Below are 20,834 nucleotides of genomic sequence, written 5' to 3'. Positions count from 1 at the left end.
AGAGGGAGTAGACGTGGAGAGAGGGAAAAGACACATTGCCTTGAACATAATATCTTCTCAAAATCACTTTTAAACGAATATGTAGTGAATCTAGTTTCAGCATGATGTGTTTGCAGTTCATGACACAATGATACATCTAGATATTGGCTGTCTGGTTTTAAACTGGTCAGTTGAGCATTTGAATAATCAGTCCAGAGATTAAATGGAGGAAATTCCAACCATGAAAAACCTGTTATTTTGGATTAAATTTTACTTTGGCATGGTATGGCATAACTTCTGTGTATGTATTTTTGTTCACCCTAAGCTCATACTCCATCCACACCAGTAGGACTAATCGCTGATTGAATCTGAGAACATGAGTTTTGTTGGTCCTATGAAGGTAGATGCCCCTCTGCAATACCTCCAGTTCATCAGGCAAATGCTGAGATAATAGTACTGTCTACCAGTGCCAAACTAGGTCTTTGATTTTCCTCAAAATTGGATTTGACAGAGGTTTTTTCTTTGTATAGTTTTTATCTTTTTCAGAACTCTTTTAATTTAGCCGATATATGTAGATTTACTGACAAAAAGGAGAAAGAGAAAGTGAATAGATTTCCTTAAATTATGATTTTTAAATTTTATTTTTATTCCAAAATTTCCTGACAATAGAAACTATATTTTCTCATATGAAAGTGTAACAATTATTAATTTATTATCTTTATATTGTTTGAAGATTATCTCATAGTGCACATAATAAAAGGAACTCTGGTCTCTTCATTACTCACTAAACGAAATGTTCATATTCTTTCTCTAGGTATTACACTAATAACTCTGGGTACGATAAGTAGTCGTTTTGTAATCAGTGTTTAAATAGGTGAAAAAATGCCCCAGTAATTGTTCTATTAAGCTTTTACCCCTTTTTCCTAGAAGCCTTCAGCAGGATGCCGTTACATCTCTCTCGGTGTACGCACATTATGTCAACATGACTGATGGGAAACTCAGTGTTTGGTCTCCGTTTTTCCTGAAGTCTCTGGCAGTTTGCTATCTTGAACTACATTTGGGAGCTTCAGAATGTAGACATGTGAAAGGCATTCCTCATGTTATTCATGTATGTTTTTTTATTTCAGAAAAATTAAAATGAGGCTAATGTGTGGAAGACATTAATGAGAAACCCTTAAAGATATCATGGCAGTCAAGAAAACAAAAGAACCAACGGGGGGTGAAACTGAAAAAAAAAATTTTCTTTTTTAATAAAATAAATTGATTAAAGGAGAGAATAATTTAGATGTTTGATTTTTTGGTAGGGTGATATGGCAATGTTTGTCTGTTAAAATTTATTATTTCCATAGTGTGATATCTTCATCTAGCCATTGCAATTCAGGATGAGGGCCTCAGCTCTGTAGTCTTAGAAATATTAGAGTTAATATGTGTAGAAATTAGAGGGCTCTGGGACTGAACTGGCTAAAGTCATAATGAATGAATATATAAGACTTAATGCTAATTTTAAAATTTATAACCCGAATCAATCAGACTAGAGATCAGAGTTCTCTAGTCAGTATACTCTCTCTAAAAGTAAATTACATGCAAACCACAAATAATTAGAAAGTTGGTGGTAAGAACAGAATAAGAGGAAGATGAGTTGGTCAGATGATTTTAATGGCTAGCATTACAGAGCTATGGAAGTCTAGTGGATTCATATCACTTTTAGAGTCATAGTAGTCACTAGTATCAGACACTCTTTTCATGGTCCCAGACATCCTTTTCCTTGATGTGTGCTATAGCGTGATAAGTGACCTTGCCTGGAACTTAGATCACCCCTAGGTGGGGGGAATCTGGAGATTCTAAGAGGGACTGAGTATTTACTCAAAAGAATCTTTGCAAAACTCAATGGAGACATGACTGATTATATCTTGAATTTTGAGAATGGTAGCTCAAGAGTTGGTAAAATTCAATTTTAGGGGGAAAAAGTTTATATTCTTACACAGCTTCAGTTTAGTGATGGAAAACTCACATTTAGTAGAGACAAAATCCAAAACAACCAGTGGTCATATATTTGTCCTCATTTTACTCCATCTCACAATAGCGTTTGACATAATTCATCAATTCCTCTTTCTTAAAATCATTCTCTTGCAGGGGTCTTCAAACTTTTTCTGTAAAGAGGCAGATAATAAATATTTTAAGCTTTGCCTTTCATACAGTCTCTGTTGCAACTACTCAACTTTGCTGCTGTAGCATGAAAACCATTCTTAGTTCAGGGATTGTACAGAAACAGGCAGGGTGAGAGTTTGGAGGCAAGGAGTAGAAGAAGGGTCAGATCTGACTCACAGGACGTAGTTTTGATAACTCCTGTTCTTTAGGAGTCTACATCATGCATCCAAAATTATCCTCTACTTTTTGGTTCATTTCTTTCCAGTCCCTTTGCATGCTATTCCTTCTCCACTGCATTTCTCATTGTGATCAGCCCTCTTCCCTCCATTTATGTCTCTCCCTAGGCGATCTCGTTTATTCCTATCGCCTTTTATTTTATTTTGCTTTATTTTACTTTATCTTATTTCATTAAATTTTATTACACTTTTTGGAATTTTTGTAGGAGAGTTAAATTAATCACACTCCTAAGTTTATAGGCAAGCATCATTATTAATTTGTTCAAGGAACTGCTTTTCTGTTTATTATTCATTTCTTTCTTTTTATTGTGTTTCTGTTATTTACGGTCTTTTATCTCCATTCTCTATTCTTAGGCATTCTTTTTGTTGTTGTTGTCACGGTCAAAAGCACATAACAAAATTCACCATCATAGCAATTTTTAAGTCTGCAGTTCAGTAGTGTTCAGGATATTCACATTGTTGTGAAACAGATCTCCAGGACTTTTTCATCTTTCAAAACTGAAGCTTGATACCCATTAAATAACAACTTCCTTTTCCCCCCTTTCCCTAGCCCCTGGGAACCACCATTCTACTTTCTGATTCTATGAATTTGACTACTTTAGGTGCCTCATATAAGTGGAATCATACAGTTCTTGTCTTTTGTGAGTGGTGTATTTCACTTAGCATGGTAGCTTCAAGGTTCATCCATGTTGTAGCACGGGACAGGTTTTCCTTCCTTTTAAAAGCTGAATAATATCCGGTTGTTTATCCATTCATCTCTTAATGGACATTGGGCTGCTTCCTCCTCTTGGCAATTGTGAATAGTGCTGCTGTGAACATGGGTGTACAAATATCTCTTTGAGACCGTACTTTAATTCTTTTGGATATATACCCAGAAGTGCGATTGCTGAAGTATATGGTAGTTTTGTTTTCATTTTTTTGTGGAATCTCCATACTCTTTTCCATGCAGTTGCACTATTTTACAATCCTATCAATAGTGCACAAGGGTTTCAACTTCTCCACATCCTCACGATCACTTGTTATTTTCTTTTATTTTCAATAGTAACCATCCTAACGGGTGTGTAGTGATACTTCATTATGGCTTTGATTTACATTTCTCTGATAATTAGTGACGTTGAGGATCTTTTCATATGCTTCTTGGCCATTTGTATATCATCTTTGGAGAAATGGCTCTTCCTTTGGAGAAATGTCCTTTGCCCATTATTAATTGGGTTATTTTTTGTTCTTGAATTCTAGGACTCCTTTATATATTCTGGATACTAACTCCTTATTAGATATATGATTTCCAAATATTTTCTGCTACTCTGTGGATTGCCTTTTCACTCTGTTGATAGTGTCCTTTGAAGTACAAGATTTTAAGTTGGGTATAGTTCCATTTGTCTATTTTTGCTCTTGTTGCCTGTGCTTTTGGTGTCATGTCCAAGAAATCATTGTTAAATCCAGTGCCATGAAGTTTTTCTACTATTTTTTCTTTTAGGAGGTTTATAGTTTTAGTTCTTACATTTAGGTCTTTAATCCATTTTGACTTAATTTTTGTTTACAGTGTAAGATAAAAGTCTAACTTTATTCTTTTGCATGTGGATATCCACTTTTCCCAGCACCATTTGTTGACTCTCCTCTCCCTATTGAGTGATCTTGGTATCCTTGTCAAAGATCATTTGACTACATATACAAGTGTTTATTTTGAGCTCTCTATTCTATTCCATTGGTCTATCTGTCTGCCTTAATGCCTGCACCATACTGTTTTGATTACTGTGTTTTGAAGGTATTCATTCCACAAGTTTCATGTATATTTTTACAGTGCTTCTATCCTAAAGAAAATAGCTTTAGTTGTTTATAAATTTTCATAAATGGTGCTGTGCTATAATATTATTCTGTTTTTACTATATTCGTTCAAGTCTATAATTTTAAATCTCTTCATGTTGTTGAATTTTTTGCTTCTTCCTGCTGCATGATATTCTCAAGTATGCATCTGCCACAATTTAATCAATGATTCTCTTAAGAATAAACAAGTAGTTTATCTCTAATTTCCTATTAATCATCCTAAACAATGTCTGGATGATAATCTTTGTGTATGTCCTCTTATAGACTTGAACAACAATTTTTCCTATATATTTGCCTAAGAATGGGATCATTGTATCGTAGGTCAAATGCATAACTAATTTTAAAAAAATTTTCAGATTGCTTTTGATGATAATTAAGTCATTTAACATTCCCACCAGCTGTGCATGAAAGTTCCCATCTTCTCACGTCTTTGACAGTACTTGGAATTATCCAGGTTTCTAATTGTTGACATTTTTATGGATGTGAAGTGGTATGTCAGTTGTCTTTTAATTTTCATTTTTCTGATTATTAGTGATTTTGAGCATCTTGTAATATATCCTTGGGCATCTCCTTTTATGAATGCCTATTTACATCTCTTGTTTATGATTTCTACTCTATTTTCTATCATTTTTGTTTGTTTCTCAGAAGCTCTTGGTATATTTCAGCTATTAACCCATTGTCAGTTGCAGATATTGCAAATATTTTCCCAAGTCTATAATCTATGTGTTTAACTTGATCTATAGTGCCTTTTTTGAATAGAAAATTTAAATTTTAATATTATCAAATAATATTTTCCTTATCATTTGTGCTTCTTGAAGTCTTTCTTCAGCCATAGGTCACAAAGATGTTCTACTACATTTTCTTCTATTGGTTTTATAAATTTATCTTTTACGTATAGCTCAATAATTCTCCTGAATTTTTCTTTGTACGTAGTAAAAACCATGAGTTAGTTTTATTTTCTCCTTAGAGTGTGCTGGCTCTCTCACTGGCATCTATATAACATGTATTCTATTCCCCCTGCTCTGCGTTTTTCTTTTTTTTTTTTACCATATATCAATTTCCTATACATACATGCTCTTATTTCTGACCTCTTCCTTGTATTTCAGTGGTCTGCTTATCTGTTCTGCAGTATCATATTATTTTAATTATTTTGGACCTCAGTTTTATCAATATACATTAAAATCTGTCCTTACTCGTTGCTTTTGTTTTTCAAAGATGATTTAACACTTTACTGATCATGTTTTCATTTAAATATAATTTTTGAAATTCCCCTAAACTTCTTCTGAGATTCTGAATGGAATTGTATTGAACTTGATTTGTGGAGAATTGACTTCCTTACAATATTTATTAATCTCTTTTATAAACATAAATATTTATCCTTATTTATTGATGTTATATTTATATACTTTATTTTATTTGAAATTCTTCTGTAATGACCTTATGCATTTTTTGTTAGGTTAATTCTTAACAAATTTTTTGCTGTAAGAGTAGATTGCTATTTTTTCCTTTATATTTTCTATGTTTATTGGAGGCATAAAGAATGCTATTGATGTGCATGAAACAGCCGGTCTGTTGAATGCTCTTGTTAGTTCTAATACGTTTCTGGTGATTCTTTTGGGTGTTCTACATAGATGATCTTATCTTCCAGAAAGAATGACAGTTTTACAGATTCCTTTCCAATCTTTATAGTGCCTATACCTTTCTCTTTTTCATAGGGTTAGCTGAGTACTGGGTCTGCCACTTACTGGTTGTATCAGTTAGGGTACAACCAGAAGACAGAAACCACAAAGTAATTTGAGAATAAACTATTAATAAGAAAGGATTATTAACAGGGGATTGGAGTAACAGAAGATTGATGAGTGAGGAGTAAAATACTCCAAAGAATAGAGAAATAGCAGGTATAAGAGACAGCTGCTCCCTCTAGGGATAAGAAAGAATGCCCAAGGAAGGAAAAAATCTGGAGGATTCCTCCAACCCCAAGACTGAAATCCAGACTTTGTTGGGGAAGGTGCAGCCATGGCTCGCTGGATGACAGAGGTGTTTGCTGAGGCTGTAAGACCATCCAGGGGGGTTCTGGGTGGGTTCCAGGGGAAGCCACCCACAGAGAGGCGCCATGTTGGCAGCATTTGCTGGGAAGCCACTCTCTAGGATGTGGAGAAAACTGCCCTGGAGAGGTTCTACTCCTTAGAAGTCTCTGTGAAGCTGCCCCTAGGGTGCTCCTGGTGAAACCCTTTATGGGGAAGTACTCGGCGAGCAGCATTCTGCTGTGTAGCTGCACGAGAAGGTACCTGGAGAAGCTGTTCACAGTGGGTGTCATGCTGGTGACTCTTCACTAAAAAGCCCTGAAGAGGAAGCTCGTAGAAACTGTCCATGGAGAATTGCTGTGGGCTGCCTGGTGAGTGCTGTTGGAACCATGTACTGCAGAAGCCACACAGGCTTCAGGAGCCTGGTCCTGCAGAAGCTGTGTTACATATGCTATAGGAGCCTATCTAGAGGAGCACACAAGAACCAGGAACCCTCCTCCTCCAGTGTGCCGTCAGCACCTTCTACTGACAAAGCTTCATATCATACAGGCTGCAAAGGAGAAATATTTACAGGGTGTTAGGGGTGGAACTGTGTCTCCTAAAATTCATATGTTGAAGTTCCAACTCCTAGTACCTTAGAACTGACTGTATTTGAAGATAGGCTCTTTAAAAAGGTTATTAAGGTTAAAAGAGGTCATTTGGATGGGCCCTAATCCAGTATTTCTGGCGTCCTTATAAGAAAGCATCTTAATCTCAGACTTCTAGCCTCCAGGACCATGAGAAAATAAATTTCTGCTGTTTAAGCCACCCGGCCTGTGGTACTTTGTTATGGCAGCCCCAGCAGACTAACAATCAGGGTCTATTTCTATTACTGAATAGCAGGCAGTGAAGAGCAGATTTGAAGCTGAGACGTTACAAATTGATGTGCACCAGGTTTCTAAGCTTGAAAAGTTAAAAACTTCTCTAAACCTGTTTTCTTCTCTATAAAAATGGAATCCTTGCCAAAATTGAAGGCTCTTTTTAAACTCTTAAGAGTTACTTCCATTTTCTCCCTGACCATTAACCTCTTAGACAGGGACTCTCTTATTTATGGAAGTAATTTCAGGTAGACCCCAACCTTTGGAATCAGAAAAACCTGCTCATTTTGGTATTTACAGGCTCCGTGACTTCAGCTAAATTACTTAACTCTCTGAATATCACTTTCTTTACACAGGAAAAGTGAGCTATAATACTTACCTCATAGTGATGCTGTGAGGATGAAATGAGAGAAAGAGTATATATCTACACACTCTTTATATACATGTAAACACTTAGCTCTTTGCTTGGCACACAATCGGTGCTGGGTAAGTTGCCGAATATTACTATGTTTGTAACTCCAGTATCTAACAGAATGACTCTCACATAGCCTGTGAAACATGTATTTGTTGCTGAACAAAATGAACTGAACAGATTTTCAAAGGGGAAGCTTCAGCCACAACAACTGGCAGTGTGCGTGTGTGTGTGTGTGTGTGTGTGAGGGTGGGGGAGTATGTTTAGACAGAGTAAGTATCTACTTAGTACCTTTCAAATCATAAGAATGTGTCTGATTACTTGTAGTGAATTAGGTGTGGAAGTTACCATTCTGGTTCTATAGAGGGTAAAAGATCTCACTGAATAGCCAGGAAAGAAAAAAAACTCCCCCTGAAACAAACACAGAAGTGATTTAAAGAGTTCACCCCTAAAAAGTGAAAAGGTAGAGAAAATAGTTACTTTAAATCCCTGAGAAAGGAACTAGCTCTGAAAAAACAGGAAATCCATCAAGTCTCAACTTGTTTTCAGAAAGTCCCTAATTAAATTATGAAGGTGAAACCCAGCAGGTACAAAACAAAATCTAATTTTACTGACGATCGACCTTGTAACTTTTATTTGGGGGTAACTGTAATATGGGTTTTCTCACTGTTTTATATTTTAGAATCTTTCTCCTTAAGATAACATGGCAGGAATCGATAAGTTTATTTTTAATCTTACCTCTAAAACAAGGTCAGGCAAGGTCTTGTGTCTTCAATAAAGCGATTGTTTCAAGCTGAACTTGTGTATGACTGCTGAAGCATCAACAAACACAGGTCCTTTCAACATCAGATCAGGAAGAGAAAACACACAATTAGATGTGAGATTTCTAAGGCTAAGTGAACAGAACTGATATTTTTAAAATTAAAAATGTGCCTCCTAATTTTTGCTCTCAAGGTACAGATAGTTACACACATACAATTACAAGATTTACTGCTTAATATCCTCTTAACCACTGAAAGCGATTCTGTTTATGTTAGGAAAAAGAAGCCAAGTAGAAAGGTCATTATGTTGTGTCTGCAGCTCTCACTCCTAATATGTGAGTCTCATTTACAAGTAGAGGAAAAAATCAATAATCCTTTTAAGTCGCCTTGGATTCCAGGTGGAAAATGCTTTAACCCACTGTACCGCGGTGACTTAGAGCCACTGTGAGATATTATGTAATATTGTTTCGCCAAGAATCCCAGCTCACTTCAATAGCTTTGAATTGCATTGTTGACTCTGCCTTGGCTGGTGAAGAAAATGAATGCTGTCACTGCTTCCTGAAAGTTTAACTCTTTTAGCCATCAATTGTTCTTTTTCATCTTCTTGAAAGTTAATTTCGCTTTTATGTAATTTACCTAGAAGACTGACGTAATTTCAGAAACACAGTTCCAGCAGCCCAGGAAGGAAAACTTCCAAGTTTTTAGTTTAATTATGGTCAACTAATGTTTACTAAGCGCCAACTGTGTGTAACATCTTACATACTAGGTGGAGGAGCTGACAAGAAATGAGTAAGGCAGTTTCTGTTTTCAAGAAGCTTTAATTAACCAGGGCAAATGAGTTAAGAATATAAATCTGTACGATTTGAAGTTCTATATAAATGCCATATGAGAAGAGGAAAAAAGCTTTGTCAAGAGTTCAAAGGTTCAAAGGAGCTCTGTCCCACCTACAAGTTAGAGGAACAAAAGGCTTTATGGGCCTTGAAGAGTGTATGAAAATTTGAAACCAAGAGGCGGGGACATGGCCACGTGGGGGCAAGTGAACTGATGAATAAGGTGAAGGCCAGACAAAAACCAGACCTTTCCCCATAGAAGCCCAGGCAATAGAAGAAGCAGAATTTGGAAAGTAAGTGGAGTCCAGATTGCGAAGGATTTTAAATACGGTGTTTTCCTGAGGAAATTAGTAATATGGTCAAAGTGAGCCGAAAGAAAGAGTATTAGTCTGGTGGTAAAGGAAGATTACACTACTCAATAGGTATTGGGAAGACAGAACAAGGCAAGTAAAGATGCTAAACAGATTAGATTAGACATCAGATGCTTTGGAAGTATACAATAAGTATAGTGTATGTTGATTAATTAAAGCTGTGACTAGTCTCCTGGAACGAGTTCTGAATTTATGCCCCCAAAGCCTGGCTCTCTATGCCATTTCTTCTATGAAATATGTGAGCTTAGTAAGAATAAATAATACATTAATAATAAGAATAATAAATTATATTAATATAAATAATGAGTGCCAACTATGTGCCAGGCTCTCTGTTGGACACTTAGATGTACCATCTCTAATGCCCATAGCAGTTTTTTAGGTAGGCATCAATAACTTCATTCCACAGATTAAGAACTAAGACACAGGGGCCAGCCCCGTGGCCAAGTGGTTAAGTTTGCGCGCTCCACTTCTGTGGCCCAGGGTTTCACAGGTTTGGATCCTGGGTGCAGACATGGCACCACTCATCAGGCCATGCTGAGGTGACGTCCCACATGCCATAACTAGAAGGACCCACAACTCAAATATACACAACTATGTACTGGGGGCTTTCGGGAGAAAAAGAAAAAATAAAATTAAGTAAAAAAAAAGAACTAAGACACAGAGGATGCAGGTAACTTGCCAAATGTCTTAGAAGTGTTAAGTAGCAGAGTTGAGATTAGAGCTGAATATTTCTGATCAAAGTCTGTGCTCATCCAACCCTAGGTTTGAATCAGTTCCTGCCTTGTTTTAGCTCTACAACTTTTTGCATATTATTCAATTATCTTAGTTCTTTATCAACACATTGGGATAATAATTTCAAACCTTCCAGGTTGTTATCAAAATTAAATTAACTGTATCATAGTTAGTGCTCCATAAACTTACTTTTTAAAGGAAAAAGAAATTAAGGAGATTATACAGAGGAATCTATAACACATGTTTAAATGATGATACTTCCTTGTCTCCAAAGTAAATATTACTATTCATTGGTGATTTAAAAAAAAACTTTCGTTTTAGTTCTTGTGGTCTCTCCATAATCCACTTCTAGTTCATGTTATTTTATTCTCCCAGATTCTTTATAATTCCTCAATCTCACACTATATGTTGCATATCAAACAATATCCCCAGAAGATCCCTAGATATGAACATGTGAATGTTCCAAAAGTGTGTAGTATAAGTACTCTCAAAGTACTTCATTAATATAGATAACTTACTTTAATATCCATTGGTGAAAGATTAAGTGACAACGGAATTGACTTCTCTTCTCATTTATTTGTTTTCCATATGCTTTGACAATAGGTTAGATTAGGAACGTAAGGACAGGTGTTTCTGTGTGTTTTCTGGTAGAAAATTAGTACACACTGCAGAACAATGCTTTAAATGTATATGTATCATTCAACATGGATGTATTTTTAAAATGTAGTGTTTATGAAGAAAGAATAAGATATACAACAGAACATAATTTATATAAATTAAAAATATGTGTGCACCAAAAACATGCATTTTGAAAGAACATATACCAACAAAACCATCTTAAACCCATTAGAATGTTTTCCTGTGGTAGGAAGGGGAAGGACATGGGCTGTGGGAATATAATGGAATGATAAATAAAGCAGATGTGGGTTTGTGTGAGCAAATACTGACAAAGTACCATGAAATGAGTGCTAGGTTAGTCGAACCTTTGCACCGGAAGTCCTTTCAAAACTAGTAGAAGAATGGACTTCTGGTGAACTTTCAAAGAGGAGGGAATCCAAGCCTGAGTCAAAGAAATTCTCCTACATCAAAAGGTGGGAAGTATTAGAAAGGTAGTGTTTGACGACACAGGGATAAACAGGAAAAAACAGCTTGGAGGGTTAAGGATGTAAAGCTATTTCTTGGCAGTCTCGATAGAATCTTACTCTTTTTGAATTCTCTAATCCACATCCCAAGGTTGTCTCTACTCCTTGGAGGCATCAAGGTTTAGGAAGAGAATAATGATCTTTGGAATAAAAAATTACTGGATTTAAATTCCAAACTCCATCACTCAACTGTTGTGAAGACCAGAGCATGGTACTCAAATCTTTTTAAACTTGAGCATCTTCATACAAAAAATTGTCACTTTACTGTGTTGATTTGAGAAATACATGAGTAAAATACTTAAGTGTCTAGCTTAGGGCTAGGTTCATGGTAAGCCCACTATCAATGATAGTTCTTATATGCCTGGTCTTTCCCTGACATTGCCACTCATGTATTCATTTGACAAACACTGAAGGAGACACTACTCTGGATTAAACATTGGATATACAAAAATAGAGAAGACTTATCTATGCCTTCAAAACGCTTGCAGTATAGTGGAGAAAACAGAATTAAACCCAAAAGTATACTTGAGACCAACCTAAACCAAAAGTATAGGTTGAGAAAGGCAGTGAAGAAGGCATATACTGGGAGGGCGAGGGACAGAGAGGAGGCACTCAGAATCAGACAGCATTTCTTAGAGGAGTGCTACCATGTAGATTTGATAAAAGACAGTTAGGATGCAAAGTTCTGGAAGAATCCATTTGAATGAAGAAAATTGTTAAACTCCAGCTCATGGCCATTCCAAGGACTGGAACTGGTAAATGAATATTTTAGTTGGTTCTCCATTGTATGACTTTATTTTCTAACAAATGAATTTGTAGTTACTGAAATACACAGCCATGTGATAAAACTGCCTACAAGACTTCCCAAATTGACCCGTTTCCACAGTACTTTTATATATTACTTATTTCACTCTGCTTTTCTAGGAAACTCAGTCGGCCAGTGTGGAGATAATTTTGTTTTCCCTAAGGTTAAGACTTCTTTTTAGAGCATTGAAATGCCTGGGAACTGTTTTTCTAAACTCTGATTTAATCCGCATATATTTGCTCAATGTTTGTGTTTCATGCTTCTTTTTGTTAAGTGAATATTATTATAAATACACACTCATATATTTGTGTATATTTATATATGCGTGTGTATGAGATATACATATATATATCAACATATAGATCTTTTTTCTTTAAAAGAGAAAATAAGAAAAGTTATGTTTGGACGGGGTGCTATGAACTCAATACGTGATAGTGATGTCAAAAATGTTTTTCCTTTACGACTTCTACTGAAATGGAAAGACTTCCCTGAAACAACACTTAGTGTTTGTTTTTAAAACAAACCCGTGGGTTTACTTCGTAAAAACTCATGAATGTTTTTTTATTCATCCCATATCCTTTTCAAGGTTGCTCTATGCCAAAGGAAATATGATTAAGGCAGCTCAGGAAGAGTTCTGGTTGGCAATAAGACACAATTGACATACCTTGTGTGAGATTCAAAAGGGAGAATGGGAAAATTTGCATGGACCCTCGGGGGCGGCGGCAAGTTATAACTCTTAAACTCTTGTCAAATGATAGACTTTTAAAAATCTCTCCACCCTCAGAGTGATAACAAAACTTAAAATTAGCTCCAAAACTTCTGCGAAAAAAAGAAGAAAAAAATAAGCCCTAAAAATTTTATAAAGCCCAGTGGCAATATTAAAGCTGGTATTGACAAAACACTTAAATAGATCTATTCCCTGTGTGCTCACTTTCGTGGTTCAAATAGTGTAAAATGTAGTTTACCCTGGGAATTCTTCTCTCCTTGTCTTAAGTATTGACAGTGTTTGAAATAAAATATGTTTATAATGAAATCTATGAGAATGGATTTCTATTGACTCCCACATCCTCACACTGCAGAATGCGTCAGAGTTTAGAACTTGCTTTGATGTCGACAGAAATGCTACGTTTTGCAGCAGTACATGGAGATAAAATGGGCAAGGTTAGGAAAGGAGAGAGTTGGTGCCAAGAATGGATACTTAGCTTCAAAAGTTCTAAGGTGCACAAAAGACACAGAATAAATACCTTCTCCTAAATATATTCAAAACCATTTAAGGGAGCCAGCCTGGTGGCATAGCAGTTAAGTTCGCATGTTCCGCTTTGGTGGCTGGGGGTTCGCTGGTTAGGGTCCCGGGTGCGGACGTACACATTGCTTGTCAAACTGTGCTGTGGCAGGCGTCCCACAGATAAAGTAGAGGAAGATGGGTACGGATGTTAGCTCAGGGCCGGTCTTCCTCAGCAAAAAGAGGAAGATTGGTGGCAGATGTTAGCTCAGGGCTAATCTTCCTAAAAAAAAAAAAAAAAAAAAAACCATTTAAGTCACATAGATTCACATTTTCCACCTTCTTTGGAAATCTAACAACTAATAGTTCGGAATTTCCCCACATGTCCAATGTGGATATAAACAAAGTCCAAACCCAAGTTACAGTCTGCAAGTGTCTATTTCCACAGCTCAGTTGATGTGAACCAGTCAATTTCAACAACTAAATGAAATACAGTAAAAAAGACGCTTAATGGAAAAGTGAGAGAAGCTCCATTGACAAGGCTCTGTGGAGTTTGAAGATGTTAGCTCTTCAAGCTGGATTTGTAAGAGAAGGCAGATGTTATTTGCAAATTTTTGTGGCTTTACAAGAAAATAAATATTAATGATGTTGGTTACCTCAAGCACCAAATGTTAAGAATACCTCTCTGTGTGTGTGCGTATTTGTTTCAGACAAACTGTAAAGTTCACGGGTTCTCTGGAATGTCCGGGTGGCCTGGCAAGTTTTCAAAGAACGTGGGGTGACTGGCTTTACTTCAGCTTTGTCTGTACCTTCTTTGGATGTGCCAAAGTTTAACTTTGGCCTTGAGGATTGGCCACAGATATCTCATCAGCTTTGAGTTTGGCTTCAGAATTTCTGATACCAAATAGTGAATGCCTAATACAGTGTCATTTTTTTCATCTTCAATTAACATATTATTGATCATCATTTGCTTGCATAGGTTATCATCACATTCAAGCACTTTCAGGAGCACAGACATGTATATCATTTGAATTTATTTTTGACATCTGAATATGTGTTATAGATAAATAGAACATTCCAGATGTAAGTTGGAGTGGAAAGTCTCCTTAAATGTTTCTGTGTTGAAAATCTATTTATCAGTTGAAATGTATAGATATTATTTCAAAGATAAAATACTTCACCAATTGATAATAAACTTTATATTTACAGAGTGATTAAGAACTCCAAGTAAAGTAAGGAAATAGCATTAAACTACTTTAAAAATATTTTTAAATTTTTTATTTACTTATAAATAGGACATTAGGAGATGAGTCTTTCAAGAAAAAGACTTTCCTGTTAATTTTTCACATCTTGTAAAAATGAATTATAAGCAGAATGTCCAACCAAAACATATTTAGTTCTCACCAATTAAACCTCCATACAATAGACTCTAAATAGATGATTTAGGAAGACAATTCCTCCCAGTTCCGAGTCAATGAAAGCTAAGCACTTAACAAGAGTTTGTCAAAATTATTGCTCTAAACCGCTCAGCATCTTCAAAAGCGAAGATAAAGAATTTCTGAGACTTGCCCGATCTGTGGATCTTAGCTACAAAGTTGCACAAGAAAGCATAAGAGAAAAGGTCTTCTTGAATTATATTCTTTGTACAAAATCATTGATATTATTAACATTACTATGTTTGTACCTTATCTATGAGATATGGAGAAGGGACTGGGTTTTTTACTGCTGCTGCTTCTTTCTTCTAATCCAACAGCAGAAGGAAATAACGAGGAATTCTACACTTCTGCCTTACTCATTCTTAGGGGTTCCCGAATCTCACACAGCTGACATTACACCGAGTCTGATTGAAAATATATTTCCAGAATGGAAAAGCTGTATGGAAAATATCATAAATTTGTCACTGACAATGTAAGAAGCATGGAGTTTTTTTTCGCTGAGGAGTGTTCACCCTGAGCTAACATCCATGCCAATCTTCCTCTTTTTTTCGTTATGTGGGCCACCAGCACAGCATGACTGCTAACAGAGAGGTCTAGGTCTCTGCCCTGCAACGGAACCCGGGCTGCTGAAGCAGAACATGCTGAACTTAACCACCAGGCTGTGGGGGCTGGCCCAGCACGGAGATTGTTTTTGTGTTCACACTCATCAGTTAGATGTTCACAGAGTAATTATAATGTACCATAATATAGCTAGATAACTGGCCTTAAGCCAGAGACAAGCTACATGACACACAGGAGATGTTCAAATACTTTTTTCAAGGACTTTTTTAGATGTATTTTACATATTTAAAAAAACAGGCTGCTTGAACAAAGAAAACTTTAAAAATACATATTGTAGTTAACATTATTGATATAGCAAGACTAATCAATGATTGCCCATGGAGTACAATGACTGGAATTTTCTTGTGAAGTAACAAAGCTGTATGCTATTTTTTACATGTTACCTGCAGTAAGGATCCATTTATTAGTCTTTTAGGACTGATGCTAAAACTGATGTATAGGCAAGGAAAACTGAGCTGCAGAAAGAAATTCAGAGATGGTTTTGTTATCTTGAAATCCAATTAAACTGTTCCATCGCCACCCTGCAAGATTTCAGGGAAGAATTTTCTCAAGGGATCTCATGAGGCTGCATGTTCATTTTAAAAATATTAAAAATAAAAATATGTCAGGGCTATAATTTTTTTGAAAATTTCTTTTGTAAAAGCTCTATTGAGACATAATTCACACATCATGCCATTCAGCCACTTGAAGTACACACTTCAAAGACTTTATTATAATCACAGACTTGTACAACAATCGCCATAGTCCTTCTGGAACATTTCATTACCCCAAGAAACACTGTGCCCCTTAGCTGTCACCCTCCAGCACTCCATCCCTACCCCCAGCCCCAGGCAACCACTAATCTACTCTCTGTCTCTATAGATTTGCCTATTCGTGACATTTCATATAAATGGAGTCATACAGTAAGTGGCCTTTTGTGACTGACTTCTTTTACTTACCCAATGTTTTTTAGGTTTATCTATGTTGTAGCATGAATCAGTAATTAATTTCTTCTTATTGTCAAATAATATTCCATTGTATGGATATACCACATTTATTTATCCATTATCAGTTGGTGGATATTTCGGTTGTTTCTACTCTTTGGCCATTATGCATAATGCTGCTATGAACATTTGTTTACTAGTTTTTGTGTGGACATATGTTTTCATTTTTCTTGGGTATATACCTAGAAATAGAATTGCTGGTCTTATGGTAATTCTGTGTTTAGCATTTTGAGAAGCCGCCAAAACGTTTTGTGAAGTGGCTGCACAATCTTGCATTCTCACCAGCAATTCTCCATACCCTCACCAACACTCATTATGGTCTGTCTTCTTTATTTTAGCCATCCTAGTAGGTGTGAAATGGCATCTCATTGTGGTTTTTAATTGCATAGCAATAGTGACCAATGATGGTGAGCATCTTTTGATGTGCTTATTGGGTATTTGCATGCATTCTTTGGAGAATTAGCTATCCAAATCCTTTGCCCATTATTCTAGTTGGGTCATTTGTTGCTGTATTGTCGAATTGTAAGTGTTCTTTGTATATTCTGGATATAAATCTCTTAGATAGATGATTTGCAAATATTTTCTCACATGTTGTGAGGTAGCCTCACTTTATTAATAATGTCCTTTGAGACACATAAATTTTTAATTTTGATGCTGCTTGTACTTTTGATGTCATATCTAAGAAACTGTTACGTAATACAAGGTAACAAATATTTACTTCTGTGTTCTCTTCTAAGGGTTTTATGGTGTTAGCTCTTACATTTATGTTTATAATTCATTTTGTGTTAATTTGTGCATATGGTTTGAGATAAGGGTCCAACATTCTTCTTTTATAGATGAGTATCCAGTTGTCCCAGCATCAACAATTGAAAATATTCTTTCCTCATTGAACTGTCATGATACCCCATCAAAAATCAATGGACAATAAATGTAAGTTGTTAACTCAACAAAATAGGTTTATTTCTGGATTCTTAATACTACCATATTAATATATATATATATATATCCTTATGCCAGTACCACACTATCTTGCTTATTGTAACTTTGTAGTAAGTTTCAAACCAGGAAGAATGAGTGTTCCAACTTTGTTCTTTTTCAAGATTATTTTGAATATTCTAGAGTCCTTGCCTTTTGATAGGAATTTGAGCCCTAGCCTGTCAATTTCTGCAAAAAAGCAGTTGGGATTTTGACAGGGATTTTGTTGAATCTGCAGATCAATTTAAGCAGTATTGTCATTTTAACACTATCAGCCTTCCAATTTATGAACATGATGTCCTTCCGTTTATTTAGATCTTCTTTAATTTATTTCTACAATGTTTTATGGTCTTCAGTGTACAAGTCTTTTTGTTAAAGTGTTTTTTAAGGATTTTGTTCTTTTTGATGCTATTATAAATGGAATTGTTTTTTTAATTTCATGCTTGGAGTATTCATTGCTAATGTATAGAAATTCATTCGATCTTTTTATATTGATCTTGCAACTTAGCTGAATCCACTTATTTGTTCTAAAGCATTTGTGTGTGTTTGTGTATGTGTGTGTTTGTAAAATTCTTAGGATTTTCTTCATCCAAGATCATGTCATTAGTGAATAGAGATAGTTTTATTTCTTTCCTTCTAATCTGGATGTCTTTTACTACTTTTAAATTGCCTAATTGCCTGGATTTTCCTCTTATGCTTTTTTGCTCAGTTTTTTATTTGCCCCAACTGGTATTGCAGCCTCAGGCAGCTGTGATGTTAAATAATTGCCCAAATAATTGCCCAAGCTTTTTTTTTTTTTTTTTAATAAGTGCCATGGAAAAAGTAGTTTTCACACTTGACTCTTAGTCAAGTCAAATAAATAGGACTTTTCAGGGAGATACCTGCCAGGTCAAACGTTGACAGCTCTCTGGTGATGAAGCTTTTGGGGAGACTCTAAACCCCTTCTGCTTCTGCCCCATTCACTATTATCTGCTGGTTTTCACATCTACCATATTTGAGACGCTAGCTGATTTCCAAGGTTATCAAGGAGCTGGGGAAGGAGGATGGGAAGAGGGAAAGTTAAGGTGCCACAACGCTCACCACTGTTCTTCTCAAGATTCAGCTTTCTTTCTTGATAAATGCCCTTTGGACTATTGCAAGCCATTGGTATGTTTTTAGATTTCTGAAAAAGTTGATTTTGATAGTTTATCCCGTTTTTTTTATTTCTTATATGAAGGAATCAATTTTTGAAGATCTTTACTTTTCCATTCCAGAAGGCTTATCTTTGAGGGCTATCATTTTAAATCTACTTCTGAAAACAATCAGAAGGCATCTTCAATATTGCACAAAGCTGTAATTTGTGGGGTTGCTTTAATGAAATTGCATCATCACCATCAACCAAATCTTTGAGTCCAGAAATTAAAGAAAAGATAAATCTTCACCTTGCTGTTTTGTATTAGAGAGGAAGTAACGCTGAATAACTTGAGGCAACTTTATCATTAGTAGTAACATATACAGCAACAGAGTGAGCTAAAAATTGTCTTGTTTCTTCAGTGACCCCAATTGAAAGGGAGCATATATTTACTTTCACAATGTGCTCTACTGTGCCCACAGGAGCAACCTAACTGTTTACTATGCTAAAATATAATCGTTCTTGCATGGTCATGTCAAAATTTAGAAGTGTGACTAGTAAAACCTTAATAACAAAAATTTAATACCAATTAATTTTGATAAAATTTCTGATGTTTTTTATTCCAGAAGTTTATTCTATGTTATTATTTGGCTTTGGTCTCATCTTAAATGAAATGTTGATTTTAATATTTTCTCATTCAGCATTTTTCCAAATTACTTTTTCAATACCCCTCTACTTTCTAAGAATAGTTGGGACAACTTAGGTAGCACAGAAAATCATAACCAAGTGATTGGTATCTTGATGGATTTTACAGATTTGTCTACTGGTTTTATATAATGGCTAGAACAATGGAAAGTATTCTCCTGCGACAATATGGATCATGTGAGACGTCTGTGTCTGAATTTTTCATTTTCTTTCCTTACTTCTAAAAGAGCTATGTGGAAGGGTAGAAAGTAAGAGTTGTCTGCAAGTTTTTCCGAAATTTGTTTTACAAACTTGTAAGCCCTTAGGAGAACTAGAGAACAGTGGCACTAGAGGAAGTAAAAGAGAGATTGGGTTTCAAGATATAGCAACAGTATTATTTTGGATTAACTTTTAATTTTGAAATAATTTTAAATTTTTGGAAGAGGTATAAGAACTGTACAAAGAACTCCAGTACAACCTTGTGATGGTCAACTTTATGTGTCAACTTGACTGGGCTAAGGGATAGCTAGATAGTTGGCAAGAAATTATTTCTAGCTGTGTGTGTGAAGGCCTTTCTGGAAGACTTGAGCATTTGAATCAGTAGAGTAAAGCGATCCACTCTCACCAATGTGGTGGGCATGATCCAAGCTGTTGAGGGCCCAAAGAACAAAAAGGAGGAGGAAGGGTGAATTCTCTCTTTCTCTCTCTTTCCTTGAGATGGGAGGTCCATTTACTCCTGGTCTTGGACATCAGAGCTCTTGGTTCTCAGGCTGTTGTACTCCGACCGGGAGTTACATCATCAGCTCCCGTAGTTCTCAGGCCTTCAGACTTGGACTGAATTATACCACTGGCTTTCCTGGTTCTCTAGCTTGCAGACAGCATACCATGGGATATCTCAGCTTCTATATTCATATGAGTCAATTCCCATAATAAATCTCCTCTTATATCTCTATATATATCCTATTGGTTCCATTTCTCTTGATAACTCTGACTAATACAAACATTCACCTGTATTCCACAATTTTTAGCATTTTACAACATTTCCTTCTTTCTCTCTTTCTATTTTGAGCCATTTTTATGTTGCAGATGTGATGACCCAAATTCCCAAATTTTTCAATATGTTTTCTAGAAACAAGGTCATTCTTCTTTATAACTCTAGTACACCCAATAAAATAAGGAAATTAACATGAATACAATACTATCATCTAATCCCAAGACATTCAAATTTTACCATTCTTTCTGATAATGCCCTTTACAGAACAAAATAAGTTTTTTCTTTTTCTCGTTTCTTTTCCAGTCCATAAACCAAACCAGGATCACACATTGCATTTACAGGCCATGTGTCTTTATACTCTTTCAGTCTATGTATTTTTATGGCCTTGCGTTTTTCCTTTTTTGTTTTTAAAGATATAGGTGTTCCATGATTTTCCATATAATTTATTTCTGTTGTTCGTTTTTGCAGGAATACCACAAAGAAATGCAGGGTTCTCAGTCCATCCCATTAGGGGGCATACGATTTGTCCCACAATTGGTGATATTAACTTTTACCACTTGCTTAAAATAGTATCATCTGCCAGATTTCTCCCTTCTAAACTTAATTAATAAGCATCTTCTGACTTATTAATTAACAAGTAAATAAAAAATATCTTTTGAATACTTTGAGACTATGTAAACATCCTGT

The 20,834-nt window shown here is 35.7% G+C and overlaps 1 long non-coding RNA gene across 1 annotated transcript; it reads right to left on the bottom strand.

The window, feature by feature from the left end:
* Window positions 1-931: 931 nt before the first annotated feature.
* On the bottom strand, window positions 932-13,620 carry LOC139040958 (uncharacterized). Its single transcript, XR_011495283.1, has 3 exons — window positions 13,366-13,620; window positions 8,219-8,316; window positions 932-2,129 (listed from the first exon to the last, which is right to left on the bottom strand). It is a non-coding gene; the product is annotated as an uncharacterized lncRNA (long non-coding RNA).
* Window positions 13,621-20,834: the final 7,214 nt, after the last annotated feature.

This window comes from Equus asinus, chromosome 18 (assembly GCF_041296235.1).
Source record: "Equus asinus isolate D_3611 breed Donkey chromosome 18, EquAss-T2T_v2, whole genome shotgun sequence".
NCBI lineage: Eukaryota > Metazoa > Chordata > Mammalia > Perissodactyla > Equidae > Equus > Equus asinus.
Note: the sequence above shows the minus strand (reverse complement) of the source record. Positions and strands in the feature narration are given on the sequence as shown.